The 22,951-nt window shown below is 42.2% G+C and overlaps 1 pseudogene across 1 annotated transcript in view; it reads right to left on the reverse strand.

The window, feature by feature from the left end:
* Positions 1–22,951, reverse strand: part of LOC106603632 (putative ATP-dependent RNA helicase DDX10) — an 81,821-nt pseudogene that overhangs the window by 20,200 nt on the left and 38,670 nt on the right. The window contains exons 11-12 of the transcript XR_014392207.1: positions 8,113–8,199; positions 7,469–7,556 (exon numbers count right to left, since the gene is read on the reverse strand). The product of XR_014392207.1 is annotated as a putative ATP-dependent RNA helicase DDX10 (transcript). The remainder of the gene's footprint in view (positions 1–7,468; positions 7,557–8,112; positions 8,200–22,951) is intronic.

The following is a 22,951-nucleotide window of genomic DNA, read 5'->3' on the forward strand; positions in this document are numbered from 1 at the left end:
ATCACATCGGAAAACAAAAGTTCAAGGGAGGATGGACACAATGTCCTAAGGCCATTTCACCATTAGTAAGTGACCCAGAGAAAATGAAAATGGATAGAAACATTACCCCAGGTAAACAATACTCCGGTTTTACCGTATACCGGGGTATTTTGAAATCTAAGATGTCAAATAAATGATATCCAGCTCAGGGCTCCAGCCATGCATTTGGTTTGCTAACTTGATAGCCAAGTGGATAGATGTCAAGATCAAGCTTCTTGGTTACAGCAGACACATTCCATCCCCTCCTGGATCAATATCCCTGTTGCCTAAATTGTTTGGTGCATCCCGCATAATATTAAATAGAAATTATTTCGAATTAGCGCCCCTTGTGTGCACTTACGGTAATACAGTATACCCCAATATGGTATCAAATCTAATCAAATGTTATTGGTCACATACACATGATAAGCAGATGTTAATGCGAGTGTAGCGAAATGCTTGTGCTTCTAGTTCCAACAGTGCAGGAATATCTAACAAGTAATCTAACAATTCCCCAACAACTACCTAATACAAATAAATCTAAAGTGGTGAATGAGAATATGTACATATAAGTATATGGATGAGCGATGGCCAAGCGGCATAGGGAAGGTGCAATAGATGGTATAAAATACAGTATATACATGTGATATGAGTAATGTAAGATATGTAAACACTATTAAAGTGGTGTTATTTAAAGTGGCATTGTTTAAAATGACTAGTGATCCATTTATTAAAGTGTCCAGTGATTGGGTCTCCATGTAGGCAGCAGCCTCTCTGAGTTAGTGATTGCTGTTTAGCAGTCTGATGGCCTTGAGATAGAAGCTGTTTTTCAATCTCTCGGTCCCAGCTTTGATGCACCTGTACTGGCCTCGCCTTCTGGATGTCTTATCTTATCTTTAACTCTGCATTGTTGGAAATGGACCCGTAAGTAAGCATTTCACTGTTAGTCTATGAAGCATGTGACAAATAAAATGTTACTTGATCTGATTGTGAACAAGTGCTTCCATGTTATTTTTATTTAACCTTTATTTAACTAGGCAATTCATAAAAATAACAAATTCTTATTTACAATGACGGCCAACCCCCCAGGGTCTGTAGTGAAGCCTCTAGCAATGCAGTGCTTTAGACCGCTGTGCCGCTCGGGAAGCCTGTATGTGTTGTATGATTGATGTTTTTTTTGTTGACTTGCATTGTGTTTGTTTGTGAATATCAGTTCATTTTTGAAAGATTTTTTACTTTAACATTTTGCTTAATAAATAAATAAAATTAAAATACTATATAAGCCTATAGAATACCATCTCTATGATAAGGCTAGGCCTAAACCTTCTCAATTTGGGAGAGACCTACAACGCGATGTCCAAGGGGATTTGGGTTTGGCAGGAGACGGTTTCTTCTCAAAGTAAGGGTGTGAGAGGACGACAAGGATGCAATTAGCATAATGGAATTGCCATGCGGTTCGTTCCCAATGAAAGGTGTCATTTGACAAAGAGGACTGTCAAAGGACTTATGTCCTTCCCTGAGATTGTTATTGCAGGCTGAGGGGGCTGCTCTCACAAGATTGCCTCAATCAATCTCATACTCACAAAGCTACATTTAAAAGGACACAATGAAGGATGTGTTATTATGTTAAGCTATCACCACCTCAAAGACCAAAAATGAATGATGGCATCCACGTGTGAAGAAAATAATTATGTTTATTTTACGTTATCCAATGATGGAGCATACAAAAACCCTGATTGACCCTAACGTTTTTGGTTAAACCATGAAATTAGTAGAATGGTATGAATATGCTAGATACCTTGTGCCAGAAGACGGCAGTCATTGACCTGATTGATATTTTAAAACATCAATACCACCCACAACATCAATACCACCCACAACATCAATACCACCCATAATTCTTGAAACACTATCCGAAGGAGCTTCTAAGCCCCTCTAGGGCAGGATAAGGCCAGCGACAGAAGAAATGTTGGGGGCTTTTTGTTTCTCCTGGTACAATGACAATTTCAGAGGTAATTGAGCTGAACAGACCCTGCCAGCTGTATTGAAAAGATGGGGTGACGGGTGAAGTCACCCGGATCTCGATAGAGGAGGTAAAAGCATCCCCAGCCATAGCGTCCAGACCGCGATAGTGACAGTGGCACAAATCAGCCTAATTATTGTCCCACGCTGGAGGTGAAGTATATGGTCTGAAGAGACGGCAGGTATTTCAGGGAGAAAAGCTTCTCTAGGAGTCGGTGTAAACTGACAGTTGGCAAGTTTTTTTGGGATACTCATTACAACTCATGTGGAAAGTTAACTTACTCTGGTCAAGAAATTCCTCTATATTATAAACCATTTCTCCCCTAGGCAAACAAAGACATGTTCATTTTAATGATTTCATATACAATGGCCCCAAAAGACCCTTAACTGACCCACGGCCTCTCATAAGCCTCTCATGAGACTGTAGATAGCCACATTTATCTAGAGTATTTCACTGAATCTATAGTGATGAAGAGCAAAAAATAAAATCTTCTTCCCCCATTTGAAGACAGTGAATCATGTCTGACAAGAAAACCACCACTCCGCAGCCTCCCACACTCTAGCTGAAGGCACACTACAACAGCTGTGACCCTGCCACCTACAGCATATTACTATCCCACTGCAGAGGAGTCAATGAAAGAGATAGCCGGAGATGGCTAAACTCACCCTGACCTCTATTCAAACACTCTTCTTCGCCAAACCGTTTCTATCGTACGGCTGTCATTTTTTTGCGGGAAAACCAGGATGTTATATTCCCATCTTCACATGGGAGCTAGCCCAAATTGTTTGCCTCAAGGTGCACAGCAATCTAAATATAAGCAACAAATAGCTTGGAACAACCCATTTTTCTCCAGGAAAAACTGAGCATTTCAATCAGCCCACTCCAATTCCTGAGAAAGGGGCAAAAAGGTAATAAGCTGAGTCACACAAGTGTGCACTTGCGTAGGGGTTTAAGAGCTGTAGCTGCCTACTCCTCACTTAACAGACAGCTTAGTCTCAGCCATTGAATTATGTTATAAGCTCATCACCCACACCAGAGTGATTACTGTGATGAGGTCACCACTTCAGCATCTACATCCCCTGCTAAGGGACATACCTGTAGGTGGGCACTCAGCGCAAACAGTGATTTACCGGTTCTCTCTCTAGCAGAGAGGAACCATCTGGCCAGAATTAAATCTGACATTAACTAGTATCCATCCACTGCCAGGTGTGTGTAGAGTGGAGTCATTAAGCCTTCTGGAACATGTTGCACCTAACTTTGATGGAGGTTTAATAAACAACGGAACTCTACAGAAATACAGGGCAAAGCCAGGCTGAAGCACACCAAGCGCCAATGACTCAGGGCATCGCATATGAGACAACGACATTGCAAGTTGGCAACTCTGTAGAAAACAGATGGTTGGAGATGGGCAATAATTGAACCGCTTGTCCAACTGGAGACTACAGACGCATGCAACAAAAAAAAAGCGCACCTAGCTAGTCGCAAGTGAAAGTCCACAATCCCTTGCAAAGTTCACATTTTGCCGCCTTAAAATTTTATCTCAAAAGGAAATACATTGTATTATTTCGTACCAATCTACACAAACTAGTCCATAAGAAAAATGATTAAAAAAAAATATCGATTTTTTAAGGTTTTCTAACTAAGATGTCTTGATTGTGTATGTCTTCACAGCTCAGAGTTAATACTTGGTGGAAGCACCTTTGGCAGCCATTACAACTTTGAAAAATAAAACTATAACCCAGGGTTAGGGTTTCCTCTAACTTTTTACCTGGGATTTGCTCCTTTCATATTTATTTTGATCCTGACAAACTCTAACCAGTCCCTGCCGGTGACAAGCATACCCATAACATGATGCCTCCACAACAATACTCCAAAATACATTAGGTTTCACGTGTTGCATTGGATTTGACCCAAGCCTGGAGTTTTTCATTTAGGCCAAAAAGTTAATTTCTTTGCCATGTCATCTTGCAGTATTATTTAACGGCTTCGTTGCAAACAGAATGGATCATTCGGAGTGGATTTTTTAAAGTTTTTCCAGAATAAAAAAAAAAGAAACAGAACAGAGCTAAGCGCAGACAAAAATCCTAGAGGAAAACATGGTTCAGTCTGCTTTCCACCAGACACTGGGAGATTAATCTTTCAGAAGAACAATAACCTAAAAACACAAGGCCAAATCTACACTGGAAATGCTTACCAAGAAGACTGTGAATGTTCATGAGTGGCCTAGTTACAGTTTTGACTTAAGACTGCTTGAAAATATATGGCAAGACCTGAAAATGGTTGTTTTGCAATGATCAGCAACCAAGTTGACAGAGCTTGAAGAATTTAAAAATAATAATAAATTGGCAAATGTTGCACAATCCAGGTGTTTCACAATCTTATTGATTTACCCAGAAAGACTCACAGCTGTAATCTTTGCCAAAGGTGATTTAAACATGTACAGTTGAAGTCGGAAGTTTACATACACCTTAGCCAAATACATTTAAACCCAGTTTTTCACAATGCCCGACATTTAATCCTAGTACAAAACAAAGCAGAGCTCATGCCTTTCATGCAACTTTTTCAAATCATTAGAGTCGCATCATGCAGCCTTAGAATGTATAAAAAATCCAAACATACAGTGCATTCAGAAAGTATTCAGACACCTTGACATTGTCCAAATTTTGTTCTAATATGGATGAATTGTTTTTCTTCCTCAATCTACCCACAATACCCCCTAATGACAAAGCATAGTTTTTTTTACACATTTGCAACAAAAAAAAATACAATCACATTTACATAAGTATTCAGACCCTTCACTCAGTACTTTATTGAAGCACCTTTGGCAGTGATTACAGCCTCGAGTCTTCTTGGGTATGACGCTACAAGCTTGCCCCACCTGTATTTGGGGAGTTTCTCCCATTCTTCTCTGCAGATCCTCTCAAGCTCTGTCAGGCTGGATGGGGAGCTGAAAGTTGCACAGCAACTTTCAGGTCTCTCCAGGGATGCTCGATCGGGTTCAAGTCTGGCTCTGGCTGGGCCACTCAAGGACATTCAGAGACTTGTCCCAAAGCCACTCCTGCGTTGTCTTGGCTGTGTGCTTAGGGTCATTGTGCTGTTGGAAGGTGAACCTTCACCCCAGTCGGAGGTCCTGAGCGCTCTGGAGCAGATTTTAATCAACGATCTCACTGTACTTTGCGCCGTTCATCTTTCACTCAATCCTGACTAGTTTATCAGTCCCTGCCACAAAAAAACATCCCCACAGCATGATGTTGCCACCAAGCTTCGCTGTAGGGATGGTGCCAGGTTTCCTCCAGATTTTACGCTTGGCATTCAGGCAAAAAGAGTTCAATCTTGGTTTTATCAGACCAGAGAATCTTGTTTCTTTAGGTACCTTTTGGCTGTTATGTGCCTTTTACTGAGAAGTGGCTTCATTCTGGCCACTACCATAAAAGGCCTGATTGGGGGAGTGCTGCAGTGCTGCAGATGGTTGTCCTTCTGGAAGGTGTCGTGGAATTATTCTAATCAAAACAAGTAAACTTTATTATTTAATTACTGCAGTAATGGAGCTTGTCAACGAGCCCCCCGTAGGTGACTCGTTGAGAGCCCAACCAGAAGGACTAAGCCACAGCATTTTATAGCAAAGTCCATCCTCCTGGATGTTCATGACAAACAGATGTATGGAATGGGTCACAAGGTTAAGATTCGTATGAAAGATAGTAATAATTCACAGCAAACAGTATCTGCTGTAAAAACTGATCTCATTGTGAAGAAACCAGAGTCTGGCCCCCAACTCAATACTGGAGCCATCTCCCCTTGGTATCCCAGTACAGAAACATTAACTCATGCTATGGAATGCAGTATTGTTAGGATTATGACCCAAAGACACAGTAAAGCTTCTGTCAGCATTAAATCAGAGGCCCATCCTCAGTAGAACACACACAGATGAAAGTGTTCTAAGAACCCCCTATTCTGTTCCACCATTTGACGCCATACCAGTATTAGAATATAATCTTGTAATTTCTGTTCTGACAAAGGTTCTCCCATCTCCACAGAGGAACTCTAGAGCTCTGTCAGAGTGACCATCAGGTTCTTGGTCACCTCCCTGACCAAGGCCCATCTCCCCCCGATTGCTCAGTTTGGCCGGGTGGCCAGCTCTAGGAAGAGTCTCAGTGGTTCCAAACTTCCTCCATTTAAGAATGATGGAGATCATGGTGTTCTTGGGGACCTTAAATGCTGCAGAAATGTTTTGGTACCCTTCCCCAGATCTGTGCCTCGACATAATCCTGTCTCAATTCCTTCGACCTCATGGCTTGGTTTTTGCGCAGACATGCACTGTCAACAGTGGGACCTTATATAGACACGCGTCTGCCTTTCCAAATCATGTCAAATCAATTGAATTTACAACAGGTGGACTCCAAGTTGTAGAAACATCAAGGATGACCAATGGAAACAGGACGCACCAGAGCTCAATTTTGAGTCTCAAAGCAAAGGGTCTGAATACTTAAGTAAATAAGGTATCCGTTTTTTATTGTTACTAAATTTACCAACATTTCTAAAAACCTGTTTCACTTTGTAATTATGGGGTGTTGTGACTAGATTGATAGAAAAAAAATCATACATTTTAGAATAACGCTGTAACGTAACAAAATGTGGAAAAAGTCAAGGGGTCTAAATACTTTCCGAATGCACTGTATAGCCCAACATTTGTATCACAACTAAAGTTGCATAAATAACTAAATGAAGAATATAGGAGGACCTGTTTCTTTGTTAACCGCTGAACACAGAATAGCCGCATTTGCACACTCCCTCAGAAATCATTTGGAGAAAACATCCTTTTTATTTTATTCAGCTATGTTCAATTGTATTCTTCATACTATAAAATAATGCCACAGAATTCTAAGCAAATCATGTCTGCTAAATGAACTAATGTAGCCCACAGCCATATGGCATAGCCAGATCAGGGCAACTCAAGAGTATGCTAATGTGTTCTTCTGAAATATACTACATTTTGTTCATATCATGTTTCTTTAGACCAGTCTAAAATAATTGATTTATTATGATGGTGTAGGTTATATTAAATGGATTTACTAGACTTATTAAAATGTAGATATCCCAAAGGTCTGCATCAGTGGCTCGTAGGCTACATGTGGAAGCCAAAAGATGCAAAATGTGTTTATATTAATTAACGTGAGACTGGCAGTTATTTGCTTGACAATCACCAGCTGACGAAATTTCATGACCGCCACAGCCCTTGCGGACATCCTACATAATGATGTACTGTCTGAGTACCATCACATGCACAAATAACAGGCATATTGTGGCCTGGCTTACAGTCTGTCAGTATTGGGAACTGGGAAGACGTGAACAATTACAACATATGAAGAAAATGCTCCTGCACCGGTCGACAGCTAAGAGCTCAAAATGGCCCGTCTCCATCTTACTCACGCTGCGTACTCCTGGAGCTTGAGCTGGAACACATCAAAGACGTCTTTGTTCTTCATAGGTAGACGGAGTGCAGGTAGGAGACAAAACACTACACAGAGAAAGAAAGCCGAGAGAGAGGGAGATGGAAAGGTGAGCGATATATTGACGCCAGCCATCTTCTCTAACAATAACAGCCAGCCGAGGGAGGCGATGAATCACACTGGATGGTGCAAGATGGTGATAAGGGCCCCTCTTTTCTCTTTGAGTGGGCTCTCTCCTCAGGAGAAATGTGAAGCCAGTCTCAAATTATGATTAGAGGCTGAAGATGAAACAACCTGACGCCTCACAAAATGGTGTAAAATCACATTGTTTTGAGTTCAAAAGAAATGGGAATAACAAATCGTACCATCTAGGCGGCGAGGTTGTTAGTGACAAAGCCAAAAACACACTGTTGGTGCATAAGAGGCAATTTCGATTTTCCATCGCATTTTTGTCATTTAGTCAAAAATGTAAATAATGGAGAATGTAAATGCAGGTGCCAAATCTCCATTTTATGGGTGTAAGCACTATAGGTGAAATGAACAACTCCTGTCCTGGAAGGCTACTGACTTGCCCGCTGATTCATCTCAACCCCTTGCCCTCACCGCCCCCTCTAGGACACTGACCCTCTGCGCTCGCTCCTTCTCTTCCTTCTCTTGGGCCAGGAGGCCTCCAGCTTCTGCTGCACGCTTGTCAGCTTCTCTGGGTTCACCCTGACAAAATAAGAAAATAAAACATTTAAATATTTGGTGAATTGACATAGCATTACATTTGTAAAATGGATTAAAACAGTGAAAAGGTCACAGATGCATGGACACCTACATGGATAGAAACACACTGACACAAAGGTTATTAGAGTGGACATGGTCGGTAACAAAACTTTTCCCATAATGGTTTACCACATTGGAGTTCAGCAACAAACCCCAAAGTCAATGCTATTTAAGTCACAGCATGTCATTATATCGAAAACATGGACTTAGCACTATAATCTTCTTTGAAAAAGCTATCCCGCTAAGTCCATTTGTAGCACTATAATGGATGGACTTCTCCAAGGGTCTAGTGAGCACCTCTGACTGGCAACACAGCCCTCTGTGCCAGGCAACTCTGCAGGAGAGAGTGGGAACATCAAAAGGTCAACTTTCTTCTCCATTGCCCGCCTCAGTGTCACAGACGCCAAAGGAGACTGAAGGGGGATAATATAGTAGGGATGACGGAAATTAGTAACTGTCCCCCCTAACTGTCCAATGACAACATTAACAACCACCAGCCAAGGTTTTTGTTTTGAAGTAGGAACAAGGGCTGCATTCCAATTCCCTACCCCTCCGCTCAGTGAACTTGCTCCCTCCGCAAATGGATATAAAAGCCACTGCATGAGTGTAGGGCATGGCGGTCATTAAAATGTTCAGCCGGTTATTGTCAAGCAAAAGACTGTCGGTCTCATGGTAATTGACCATTAATTAAACATGTTTAGCATCTCCAGGCCTCCACGCATACAGGCCACTGATGTGTGCCTTTGGAACATCATTTAAAAAAGTTGAATAAATCAATTGAATATACACCATCACAATAAATCCATGATTTATTTTAGGCAGGTCTTCAGGTTGCCTGAAGAAGGCACAGTGATGCCGAAATGTTGGTAAATACCCAATAAATTACTGGGAGTTTATATACGGAGTGTGCGACTCTTTATTTTGATAGTTTATTCGCCGTTAGGCAGCACCTCCACACAAAAGAAAATTCTGGGTGTGTGCCAACTCAAGTTTTTTAGGCAGGTTTAATGCTAGCTAGCACCTTACCTCGTTTTCTGTTCTTCTGAAATACATTTTCTGGTGCAGTGATCTGTGAGCTGCTCTGACAGCTGGTGCTTAAAGCTAGTGAGGGAGATAAGTGTTTCCAGTTTCAGAGATTTTTGTAGTTCGTTCCAGTCATTGGTAGCAGAGAACTGGAAGGAGAGGCGGCCAAAGGAGGAATTGGCTTTGGGGGTGACAAGTGAGATATACCTGCTGGAGCGCGTGCTACGGGTGGGTGCAGCTATGGTGACCAGCGAGCAGAGATAAGGCGGGACTTTACCTAGCAGGGTCTTGTAGATGACCTGGAGCCAGTGTGTTTGGCGACGAGTATGAAGCGAGGGCCAGCCAACGAGAGCGTACAGGTCGCAGTGGTGGGTAGTATATGTGGCTTTGGTGACAAAACGGATGGCACTGTGATAGACTGCATCCAATTTGTTGAGTAGGGTGTTGGAGGCTATTTTGGAAATGACATCGCCAAAGTCGAGGATCGGTAAGATGGTCAGTATTACGAGGGTATGTTTGGCAGCATGAGTGAAGGATGCTTTGTTGCGAAATAGGAAGCCAATTCTAGATTTAACTTTGGATTGGAGATGTTTTATGTGAGTATGGAAGGAGAGTTTACAGTCTAACCAGACACCTAGGTATTTGTAGTTGTCCACATACTCAAAGTCAGAACCGTCCAGAGTAGTGATGCTGGATGGGCGAGTAGGTGCAGGCAGCGATCAGTTGAAGAGCATGCATTTAGTTTTACTTGTATTTAAGAGCAGCTGTAGGCCACGGAAGGAGAGTTGTATGGCATTGAAGCTCGTCTGGAGGGTTGTTAACAGTGTCCAAAGATGGGCCAGAAGTATACAGAATGGTGTCGTCTGCGTAGAGGTGGATCAGAGACTCACCAGCAGCAAGAGCGACATCATTGATATATACAGAGAAGAGAGTCGGCCCAAGAATTTAACCCTGTGGCACTCCCATAGAGACTGCCAGAGGCCTGGACAACAGGCCCTCAGATTTGACACACTGAACTCTGTCGGAGAAGTAGTTGGTGAACCAGTCGAGGCAATCATTTGAGAAACCACGGCTGTTGAGTCTGCCGATGAGGATGTGGTGATTGACAGAGTCGAAAGCCTTGGCCAGGTCAATGAATACGGCTGCACAGTACTGTTTCTTATCGATGGCGGTTAAGATATCGTTTAGGACCTTGAGCGTGGCTGAGGTGCACCCATGACCAGCTCTGAAACCAGATTGCATTGCGGAGAAGGTACGGTGGGATTCTAAATGGTCGGTGATCTGTTTGTTAACTTGGCTTTCGAAGACCTTAGAAAGGCAGGGTAGGATAGATATCGGTCTGTAGCAGTTTGGGTCAAGAGTATCCCCCCCTTTGAAGAGGGGGATGACCGCAGCTGCTTTCCAATCTTTGGGAATCTCAGACGACACGAGAGGTTGAACAGGCTAGTAATAAGGGTTGCAACAATTTCGGCAGATCATTTTAGAAAGAAAGGGTCCAGATTGTCTAGCCCGGCTGATTTGTGGGGGTCCAGATTTTGCAGCTCTTTCAGAACATCAGCTGACTGGATTTGGGAGGAGGAGAAATGGGGAAGGCTTGGGCGAGTTGCTGTGGGGGGTGTAGTGCTGTTGACCGCGGTAGGGGTAGCCAGGTGGAAAGCATGGCCAGCTGTAGTAAAATGCTTATTGAAATTCTCAATTATAGTGGATTTATCGGTGGTGACAGAGTTTCCTATCCTCAATGCAGTGGCAGCTGGGAGGAGGTGCTCTTATTCTCCATGGACTTTACAATGTCCCAGAACTTTGAGTTTGTGTTGCAGGAAGCAAATTTCTGCTTGAAAAAGCTAGCCTTGGCTTTTCTAACTGCCTGTGTATATTGGTTTCTAACTTCCCTAAAAAGCTGCATTTCACGGGGGCTGTTCGATGCTAATGCAGAACGCCACAGGATGTTTTTGTGTTGGTTAAGGGCAGTCAGGTCTGGAGAGAACCAAGGGCTATATCTGTTCCTGGTTCTACATTTCTTGAATGGGGCATGCTTATTTAAGATGGTGAGGAAGGCATTTAAAAAAATAACCAGGCATCCTTTACTGATGGGATGAGGTCGATATCCTTTCAGGATACCCGGGCCAGGTCGATTAGAAAGGCCTGCTCGCTTAAGTGTTTCAGGGAGCGTTTGATAGTGATGATTGGAGGTCGTTTGACCGCTGACCCATTACGGATGCAGGCAATGAGGCAGTGATCGCTGAGATCTTGGTTGAAAATAGCAGAGGTGTATTTAGAGGGCAAGTTGGTTAGGATGATATCTATGAGGGTGCCCGTGTTGACGGCATTGGGGTTGTACCTGGTAGGTTCATTGATAATTTGTGTGAGATTGAGGGCATCAAGCTTAGATTGTAGGATGGCCGGGGTGTTAAGTATGTCACAGTTTAGGTCACCTAGCAGCACGAGCTCTGAAGATAGATGGGGGGCAATCAGTTCACATATGGTATCCAGAGCACAGCTGGGGGCAGAGGGTGGTCTATAGCAGCCGTAAAAGTAGAAGTTCAAATTGTTTGTTAGGGTGCAGACCTGGATAGTAGGACAGAACTCTGCAGGCTCTCTCTGCAGTAGATTGTAACACCGCCCCCTTTGGCCGTTCTATCTTGTCTGACAATGTTGTAGTTAGGGATGGAGATTTCAGAGCCATTGGTGGTCTTCCTAAGCCAGGATTCAGACACGGCTAAGACATCCGGGTTGGCAGAGTGTGCTAAAGCAGTAAATAAAACAAACTTAGGGAGGAGGCTTCTAATGTTAACATGCATGAAACCAAGGCTTTTACGATTACAGAAGTCCTCAAAAGAGAGCGCCTGGGGAATAGGAGTGGAGCTAGGCACTACAGGGCCTGGATTCACCTCTACTATGCCAGAGGAACAGAGGAGGAGTAGGATAAGGGTACGGCTAAAAGCCAGGAGAATAGGACGTCTAGGACATCCGGAACAGAGAGTAAAAGGAGCAGGTTTCTGGGAGTGATAAAATAGATTCAAGGTATAGTGTACAGACAAAGGTATGGTAGGATGTGAATACAGTGGAGGTAAACCTAGGCATTCAGTGATGATGAAAGAGATATTGTCTCTAGAAACATCATTGAAACCAGGTGATGTCATCGCATGTGTTCAAGAATTCAAGAATAGTCTGATGGGTGATAATATTAGCCTATCACTTGTGAATTATGCCCAGCATAAGAAACTGCCTTGTTTTTTGCAACTTCTTTGAATCAGTCGCACACCTCATGTAGCCCATAGGCGTATATGTTTGAATAAGGTTTGTATCACAACTAAAGTGGCCAAATAACTTCTTAAAATTAAGCACATTAATCCGCGTTACAAGGGGTGGAGAGCCTAACTGGCATATATAAGTAGCACGTGAGTTTAACCCTTTCATGCGTGAGTTCCAAATATCTTCAACAGTCGCCCCAGTGTGAGTTGTTTTATGCACCTGATGCTAGAACGTTCTCTCCATTCCAGAATGTGATTGTTACGCAACAGTACATTTAATCCGCGCTGCCCTCAAACCAAGGCACGCAGCCTGTTTTTATTTATAGGCGGTTTTCAATTAGTCAATTGATTATTATCAAGTTATTTTCTAAGAACAGTTTGAATTGAGGTGTGTTCCGCCACCTCATTCATTCACATAAAACTAGTTATTTTTACTTTTGCGGGCAATTAATATTTTTGACATTTCTGACCCGGACAAAATTCCCCAAGCACTTCGCAATTGTTTGTGCGGTTCAAGTCTGCAGACATTTGCACATCTCCCGTCAGAACAGGATCTGCACACGTGTTCACATTTTCCGTCTGTTGCCCGCATCGCAGTCAATGTTTTCGTTACCAATAATAACTTTGGAAATCTGTTCGTTTCTATCAAAGTAAGTGCCTTATTACGTTATAATAGTTTCTGTATGTCGTTTCTACTGTAGCTCACTATGTATGGAGCATAGTATATTTGTGTATATTCCTTATAACCGCAGACACGTGAGGTAACGTTACTCATTTCATAACCTTTATGGTGTTATATTCATCGTGCTTATGTAGCTAGCTACATTCTTCTATTAGCTCTGTAAAACAATGCTAATTGCATCAGAAGTATTAGCTTGTGTTGTATTTTGAAGCTACCCTGGCCTTATGACTCCCAAGTGGCGCAGCGGTCTAAGGCACAGCATCTCAGTGCTAGAGGCGTCACTACAGACACCCTGGTACAAATCAAGGCTGCGTTTCTATCAAAGTAAGTGCCTTATTACGCTAATAGTTTCTGTGTGTGATTTGCATGTTAACTGTACATCCAATAACAAAAAATACCTTGTTCAGTAATCATCTCACCTTTAGTTGGCGATGAACTATGTGCCAATGACGGCAGCGGTGATCTGATGGAAAAACATTTTTTTTATACCACTTGGTCGTTTTCCAAGTGCATTCCACAAAGCTGTTTATCATGTCTGCCTTATCCACTGCCCCTATTTTGAGGTTATAGTCAAGCACACAGTCTGGTTTGATTTCTCTCTCTCCCGTCAGGTGGTCCACCTTCCCTCTGGCCGACATGGTTGCTGTATAGACAGTGGAGAGGACATGGACGTCTCGTTTGTCATGCCACTTTACTGCCAGCTGTTGACCGTTCTCCTTGAACTCTGCCTCCTCTCTCTGCATCTTCCTGCATCCCCTTCCTGGTCGACCTGACTGTGCCACAGGCCCCTGTGCTGTTGGAGAGCAGATGCTGGAAGAGTGTGGGACTGCCTTACCAATTTTCCACATACAAAGTGTGTCCCTTACTGAGACGAGGCGCCAGCATGGTCATCACCACGGACCCGGACACCCCAAGCCCCTCATAATGTTGGATGTCAGTGGTGGACCCTGTGTAAACTATAACGTCCTGGACAAATCCTGTCTTCATGTCGCACATGACAAAGAACTTGACCCCAAACCTGTGCCTTTTGGTGGGAATATATTGACGGAACGCCAGCCTACCCTTCCCTAAAATCAGGTGTCCATCAATGCAATGGTCCTTGTGGCACAAAGACCCGACCAAATGCTGATAAAAACATTTCTTATTTTGTATAACGGGTCATTTAGGATGGCAGTAGTATTGTTGACGAAATGCAGGCATCGCAGCAGAACTAGGAAGCGGTCTTGAGAAAAGAGGGTGGCAAAGAAGAGAGTTGCAAACATAGGATCTGTGCTCCAGTAGTCTCTTAGGGAGTTTTTCTTTACTATCCCCATGAGAAGGACTATCGCCACCAGGAAGGTATACATTTCACTAATTGTGGTTGTCACCCATTTAGCAAGTTTCCCCCTCACTCCTGGCTCCCTCTTCTCTTGTAGCTCTAAGACATAGCGATTGGTCTCCTCTACTACGTCTCCCACCAGCTCCTCTGTCAGAAACAACTTGAAGCACTCTGCCTCAGATAGAAATGGCAAGGGACGTTGCACTCCAGAGTGGGACTCATCAAAGCAAACAGCAGGGCCAGGAGGGGTGAAATGGCTGGCAGCCTTCCAGCTACCACAGAACTCCTGTACTTCATCCACTGTCGGTCTGCCTCCATCACCACCAGCATCTTCAAAGGGACCTGGGACTTCATCAGTGGACAAGGAGTCCTCAGATTCAGGGTTCTCAATTGCTACAATTTTGGGGGGCAGCTCCTCACTGTCAGAATCTGATTCCTGACTTTCACACTCATTGTCAGATTTTTTTTTTTTAATCTCCAGAATTTCCGCATTTGTGAGTTGTCTCCTTTTGAAAGACATTTCTAATGCTACAGCTTAGCTCACTAGCTACATACATAAACAACAACACTGAATGGCTCCAAGTGGGAGTGAGAGGTTACGTAATTGACTGCCGACACGCACCACTTGTATCAATAAATCACTATCAGAAAATGTTTTGTGTAGTAATTATTTATACATTTACTGTTTTCAATTACTGGTGACAAATCATATATTCCGATTCTTGCATAGATTGTAATGGGCAAATGTGTGTGTAAAATACTTTATTGAAGGTTGTACTGATTATGATGAGCTAAGCTAATTACAGCTGTGTGTGGAGCCATGTTTGTTGACATACAATGCATTCTGGGTCGGACCAAAGATGTTATAACAAAATTAGGTGAGTAAGGGTTCACAAATTTTTGGAGAACTTCCGGAAATGAATGGTGGGATGTGAACGATGGTAGACGACACACCCCATTCAACATGCATACTATAAACAGACCAAACTCATGTTGTCTTCTCTTATTATCTTTGGTTTCTGTGAGAAAAGAAAAGCATGGCAGCGTGCAGAAACTACCCATCGTCGGATTACTTTCGATTTCTAGAGTGTTTTACGCAATTATCTCGATCAATGGTGAGCTCACCCGTGATGTGATTAATTATAAATAGTAATTTCTATTAGCTAATTCATTTTGTAGTTTATGTCAGCTGAGAGTTATACAAATAGGACCGCTTGTGTTACGTCAATCTTTCCTCAGTTAGCGCTAGGACAAAAGTAGCCTACATTGTTCCGGTTTGGATGATTGTGTTATGATGTAGATACTTCTGTGAATGTCTGTACATTGCATCCAAAAATAAACTGCTCACATTCTGGACATAACTTTGTAAGGACTGTGTTTGTGCAAAATGTTTCTGAAAAAACAGTGTGGCCAGCTCAAATGCTGATTGTTGCCTCATTTGAAACTGGCCGTTCTAAATAAGTGTTCTAAATAAGCGTTCTAATCTCACCGGTGTGATCGTAGCTACAGGGAACACTGTAGAATGATCACACCAGTGTGATGGTACGTGTGAAAGGGTTAAAGTTTCAAGTTTCACCATAAATGCAGAATTGCATTTAACCTCACTAGGGTAGGGGGCAGCATTCGTAATTTTTGATGAAAAGCGTGCCCAAAGTAAACTGCCTGCTACTCAGGTCCAGAAGCTAGGATATGCATATAATTGGTAGATTTGGATAGAAAACACTCTAAAATAATGTCTGTGAGTATAACAGAACTGATATGGCAGGCGAAAACCTGAGGAAAATCCATCCAGGAAGTGCTATTATTTTGAAATGCCTGTTTTTCCATTGAAAGCCTATCCACCATACAAAGACTTATGACCCAGTTCACGATCCCTATGGCTTCCACTACATGTGGCCAGCCTTTAGGCATTGTTTCAGGCTTTTACTCTGAAAAATGAGGGACAAACACCACTTTCAATGAGAGGACAGTGGAAATTTCCAGACATGAGTCCAGTGCATGACAGGGAGTGCGCCTTTCTTGTTTCCCCTTTTCTATTGACGAAGCTATTGTCCGGTTGAAATATGATTGATTATTTATGACAAAAACAACCTGAGGATTGATTATAAACATCGTTTGACATGTTTCTATGAACTTTTAAGGTACTTTTTAGATTTTTCGTCTGTCTGTTGTGACCGCGCTTTGTTCCAATGGATTACTGAACAAAACTGAGGTTTTTGAATATAAAGAGAGACTTTATCGAATAAAGTGAACATTTATTGTGTAACATGGAGTCTTGGGAGTGCAACCATATGAAGATCATCAAAGGTAAGTGATACATTTTATCGCTATTTCTGACTTTTGTTACTCCTCTACTTGGCTGGTTACTGTTTGTAATGATTTGTCTGCTGGGCGCTGTTCTCAGATAATCGCATGGTTTGCTTTCGCTGTAAAGCCTTTTTGAAATCTGACACAGCGGTTGGATTAACAAGAAGTTTATCTTAAAGCTGATGTATAACATTTGAATCTTTTATGTATGTTTATTATGAGAATTTCTGTTTTGTTGAGTTTCATGCTCTGCTATTTCACCGGATGTTGTTTGAGACAGTGGATTACTGAACAAAACACGCTAACAAAATTAAGGTTTTTGGATACGAGGGACTTTATCGAACAAAACAAACATTTATTGGATAACTGGGAGTCTTGTGAGTGTAACCATATGAATATCATCAAATGTAAGTTATTAATTTTATCGCTATTTCTGACTTTTTTTACTCGTCTACTTGGCTGGTTACTGTTTGTAATGATTTGTCTGCTGGGCACTGTTCTCCGATAATCGCATGGTTTGCTTTCGCCGTAAAGTCTTTTTGAAATCTGACACCGTGGTTGGATTAACAATAATTTAATCTTTAAACCAGTGTATAACACTTGTATGTTTCATGAATTTTTATAATGAGTACTTCTGTTTTTGAATTTGGCGCTCTGCAATTTCACTGGATGTTGGCCAGGTGGGACGGTAGCGTCCCACACCCCCTAGAGAGGTTAAGGTAACTTTTGATAATGTAATTTTCCCGCTAATGGTACATTCGCGCTTATAGTCTACTGCCATGTGCACATTGCTGCTCTTATGTGAAGAAATAGCCTAATAGTTTATCAACATTTTAAGCTAAAACGTTCTGATCAGTAGCGTCAGCCACTTTTTAATGCTAGTGATAGTATTAATTTGGGATCTATTGCACCCCACAAGTGTCCCAGACTATGTTGGGAATATGTATTTATTGCACAGAATAGGTCAACTTTTGAACTATGGAGGATATGCTAGTTCTTTCGCTGTTCGTTAAGCCTACTCATCTTGTTGACTGACGAAAAGTAAATGTGGACAGTTCTTCCAATATGCACCTCGGAATTGGATAAGGACGCACACAGTTGCGTCCCCGATGTGTCGGTCTTCACTTTTAGCCTGTGAGAAAGACCTGATCACGTGATGGAGAGCCATGTTAGTTACAAGCGCTTTGGATTGCACAGCACTCAGGGAGAAGGGCACAACGCAGCACTCCAGGCTGCAAAGGCATGGATTGTTTAGGGTGCAGTACGGCCACAAAGGGGATGCTGCCGTGAAATTCGAGGCATTATCAAGTGCTTGTCAAATTGTGAATGACAGAATATTTTAGTGTGTACAGCCTGCGCAAAAACAAAGCAGAGCTTATGCCTTTCAAGCTAATTTTTTCAAATCATTAGAATCTCATCATGCAGCCTTACAATGTATTAAAAATCAAAACATATAGCCAACGTTTGTAGAACTAAAGTTACATTAATAACTAAATTAAGCATATAGGAGTACCTATTTCTGAGTTAACCGCTCAACGCATGTGCACACTCCCTCAAATTGCTTGGATAAAATATTTATATTTTATTCAGCTTTGTTCAATTGTATTCTTCATACTATAAAATAATGCTATGAAATTCTAGGCGAATCTTGTCTGCTAAATGAACTAGTGTAGCCCACAGCCATTTGGCATAGCCACATCAGGGCCTAACATAAGGACAACTATGAGTATGCTATTATTTTCTTCTGAAGGACATTTTCTTCAAAATCATGCTTCTTTAGACCCATCTAAATTAAATCATGGATTTATTGTGAAGGTGTAGGCTGTATTACATGGATTTATTGTACTTGTTAAAATGTGTGGAAGCCAGCAGATGCTAAATGTGTTTATGTTAATTAACAATCAATTACAGTGAGACCGACAGTTATTTGCTTGACAATCACCGGCTGACAACATTTCATGACCATCACTGCCCGAGTCATGACTGAGGACTGCCGGTGGGGCAGCAACACAGTCACCACAACAGCCCTAGATGGGGTTTAGCAAGAGTAAGTTTCCACCATATTTCTTCCACCAGTCCATTCATTTTGAGGGGGGAGTGAATGAGTGCGCACTTCGGGGAAAAGGAAATGAGCCCTTATAGTGCATATTAACGAGTTCACAAAAAAAGAAAAAAATACTGACTTGAAGCTGTCATCAAATCAAAGGGTGACTACTTTGAAGAATCTCAAATACAAAATATATTTTGATTTGTTTTACACTTTTGTGGTTACTACATGATTCCATGTGATATTTCATAGTTGGTGTCTTCACTATTATTCTACAATGTTGAAAATAGTAAAAATAAAGAAAAACCTTTGAATGAGTAGGTGTGTCCAAACTTTTGACTGGTGCTGTAGGAGCACAAATCAAGTCCCTAGGCAAGAGAGTAATCGCCTCATTCTAAAATCAGTTGTTGATTTAACAGAAAGAATGACTGAGCAGCATGTTACGGATGTTGGGAGATCAAAACTTTGCAACACTAGCCAGGACAAATAAGATTAGTGAGAGATGAAATGGGATGATTTTCCACTGAACGACTCACTATGCATTGAAACACACACAGGAGAGGGTAAAGCCGCATTAACCACCATCCATCCTGAACGCCCCCCCCCCCGTAATTCCCATTCTCCTCACGCAGTCACTCTGCCAGGTGGAGAGAAGCCGACGACCTTGCAGCTTGCTGATAAAACCATGGCGGCCCAGCTCTCACTCACACACACACACACACACACACACACACACACACACACACACACACACACACACACACACACACACACACACACACACACACACACACACACACACACACACACACACACACACACACCAGCCCCAACAAACATCTTACGCAGGCAAGACCACCAGTCACCTCTACAACATGCATGAATTCACACCAGATCACTCAAACACACTCGAAAACAGCACACAAAATTCTCACCACAAGAGGAGGACTGGAGGTATGCGTGTCAAAGTGAGGTCTACTGTACATGTCTTGTTTTTAGTCAAAACAGATCCCATAACATACATTGCTGCAGGTTAACCTACTCCTCCAGCCAGAACCCCAACTCCCCGTCCTCCCCCATCTTACTCTCCCCCTCTCTTGGTCTACCCCTCTTCTCTATAATGAAATTGTGTCCTGTTGATTTTCAGTTAGACAAGCAGCGTATTAGCTCGCGGCTTCCCTCAGGCCAACCTCACAATCAAGAGGAAGAAAGAGATCATGAAGAACTTCTTTTGATAACCATTATATACTTAATTTCCCGCGAATAATACATTTTCATCGTGTGAAAACATCTGTCTGGTTTACTATTGGCATTAATATTAATGGATTAAATCCCCAGCCAAAATGTCAATAAAACACGTGCAAAGCATGCAAGACTGTATACGAGTGAATCCTCAGGAAACCAGGACAAAAAAATACCATGATTTGGGGGGGAATTTCACAAAATGTAATCTATAGAATGTATTTATGACATTTTGGCCTTACCCAGGCCTCCTTTAAGACTTTCATCTATAGGTGCTACAAAGCAAAAATGGTGTCATATGAAGCTTTACGGCTTGCTCTGTAACATGAGTAGTATTTTGATACAAATATTTGTTTTACATTAATTTATGAATATTGAAAGACAAACATGAACATTGAAAATACAGCATTTTGATTTGGCACATTTAAAAAAAATGATTGCACACCCCGAGAGAGAGAGAGAGAGAGAGAGAGAGAGAGAGAGAGAGAGAGAGAGAGAGAGAGAGAGAGAGGAGAGAGAAAGATATACAGCTGCATGTGAGCTCTCATTTTTCAACATGTTTTTTACAAAAGGATAGATTTGGAGTTAGATAAACTTGGATTCAGCAGGTACATATGCAAGATGCTACCCTCCACAGCACGGCCTTCACTCTAGATCAAAACTCCAAACCTACAACCTAATTTTGACCAAAATAAACCGGAGAGATTACTGCTTCCAAGGTTCTTTTTCCAAGCAATACGGAGGGTGCTCTAGCAAACAAACAGCAGAGACCTGAGGACACCATCCATCCTGGAACTGAGTGAGTAGTGTTTGGTCGATGCTATTTTGAAAGCAAAGAAGAAAATGAAAAAATGAAAAATAAAGTATATTACAATGATATATTTTATGGGGACTGAGCACTGAGTTAAGACTTGCAAGGTCAGACCAGATACAAATTAAATTAGCACCAAGGTGTGAAGTAAAGGGTGTCGAGGCCTTTAGGCCCAACAAGTGGCAGGAGTCTTTGAAGCATCCTCAGAAGCCCCCTCCTGCTGTTGAAAAATCATTCACTGGCATTTTCTACAAGAAAACTGCCTCCAGAAATAAAAGCTTCTCCCAAGCGGGTGTGACACCTACTCCTGTTGCCTGCTGCACTGCTGCTTGGATTCCACCTGGCGATCATTCACCAACTGCCCTGGCCTGTCTCGGCCTGTCTGGTACAGGTACCCCCACCACACTCACCCCTCTCTCTCACGCACTGTTGGGACAAGTGACTCTGAACTTACAATGGCTATCCCAAAGTCGTTATATGATATAATATAATATATGATGTAATATATATATATATATATTTTTTTTTTCTTGTGCATTTTGCCTCATGACTCCTGCATACTTTGTTGACTACAAACTTCCTTTACCCAACCGTGGGACAAACTGTTTGTTCCCACACTCGGTGCTCTGACTCTCTATTGGTTACACAGACTTTTGGCCTCCCATCTTATTCTAACCACCTCTCGCCGGCTTTGTATTCATGTTACCTGATAAAATTGCTGTACAATATGATCATTGCCATCTGATGCACACAGATGTCAGAAATCAGCACTGCAGAGCTCTCCCTGTCCTCTGCCGTGCCTTGATTGTATTACTGTTGATGATATCTGGAAATGTGCATGTACACCCTGGCCCAACTACTGTTGCTAGCCCCAATTCTGACTTGTACTCTGATATCTGCTTCACTGATTTCTGCTCTTGTAAAAGCCTGGGTTTTCTGCACGTTAACACTAGAAGCGTATTACATAAAATGGATCAATTGAAAGTGTGGGTTCACAGCTCCAATACATATGTGTTGGTCATTACTGAGACGTGGTTAAGGAAGAGTGTTTTGAATACTGATGTTAACCTTTCTGGTTATAACCATATTCGGCAAGACAGATCTTCAAAAGGTGGTGGAGTGACAATCTTTAACAAGGATCACCTTCAGTGCTAGGTTGTCTCCCCCAAGTCTGTCCCCAAACAATGTGATTTGTTGGTTTTAAGCATTAAACTTTCAAATAGCTCTTTGTTGACTGTTGCTGGGTGCTATCGTCCTCCATCAGCACCGGCCTGTACCCTACCTGCCCTAAGCTCCCTCCTGGCCCCTTACACCAAGTCTGAATTTGTCCTGCTTGGTGACCTAAACTGAGACATGATTAAACCACCTGACCAAGTCCTAAAGCAATGGAACTCCCTAAATCTTTCTCAGATTATCACCAATCCCACAAGATATGACTCCAAACACCCAGAAAAGGCTACTCTCCTCGATGTTATCCTCACAAATAATCCTGATAGGAATCTGTCTAGTGTTTTCTGTAATGACCTTAGGGATCACTGTTTTACAGCCTGTGTTTGTAATGGCTGCTCAGTGAAACGACCTGTCCTGATTTGTCATAGACGCTTGCTAAAAAACTTTAATGAGCAAGCCTTCCTTCATGAACTGGCCTCTGTAAAATGGTATAGAATCAGGTTGATCCCCTCTGTTGAAGATGCTTGGACCTTCTTTTTTTATATTTCCAGTGGTATCGTTAACAAACACGCCCCCATAAAGAAAATGAGAATTAAAAACAGGTTCAGCCCCTGGTGCGACAGTGATCTTGCAGAGTTACTCCACCTCAAGAATTGCATTTGGAGAAAGGCTCGGCACACGATACTCAAGCTGACTGGCTATCGTTCAGGCAAATGAGAAATTTGTATTTATTTTATTTATTTCACTTTTATTTAACCAGGTAGGCAAGTTGAGAACAAGTTCTCATTTACAATTGGGACCTGGCCAAGATAAAGCAAAGCAGTTCGACAACATACAACAACAC

The sequence above is a fragment of the Salmo salar genome, chromosome 04 (genome assembly GCF_965601325.2).
Source record: "Salmo salar chromosome 04, fSalSal1, whole genome shotgun sequence".
Taxonomy (NCBI): Eukaryota; Metazoa; Chordata; class Actinopteri; order Salmoniformes; family Salmonidae; genus Salmo; species Salmo salar.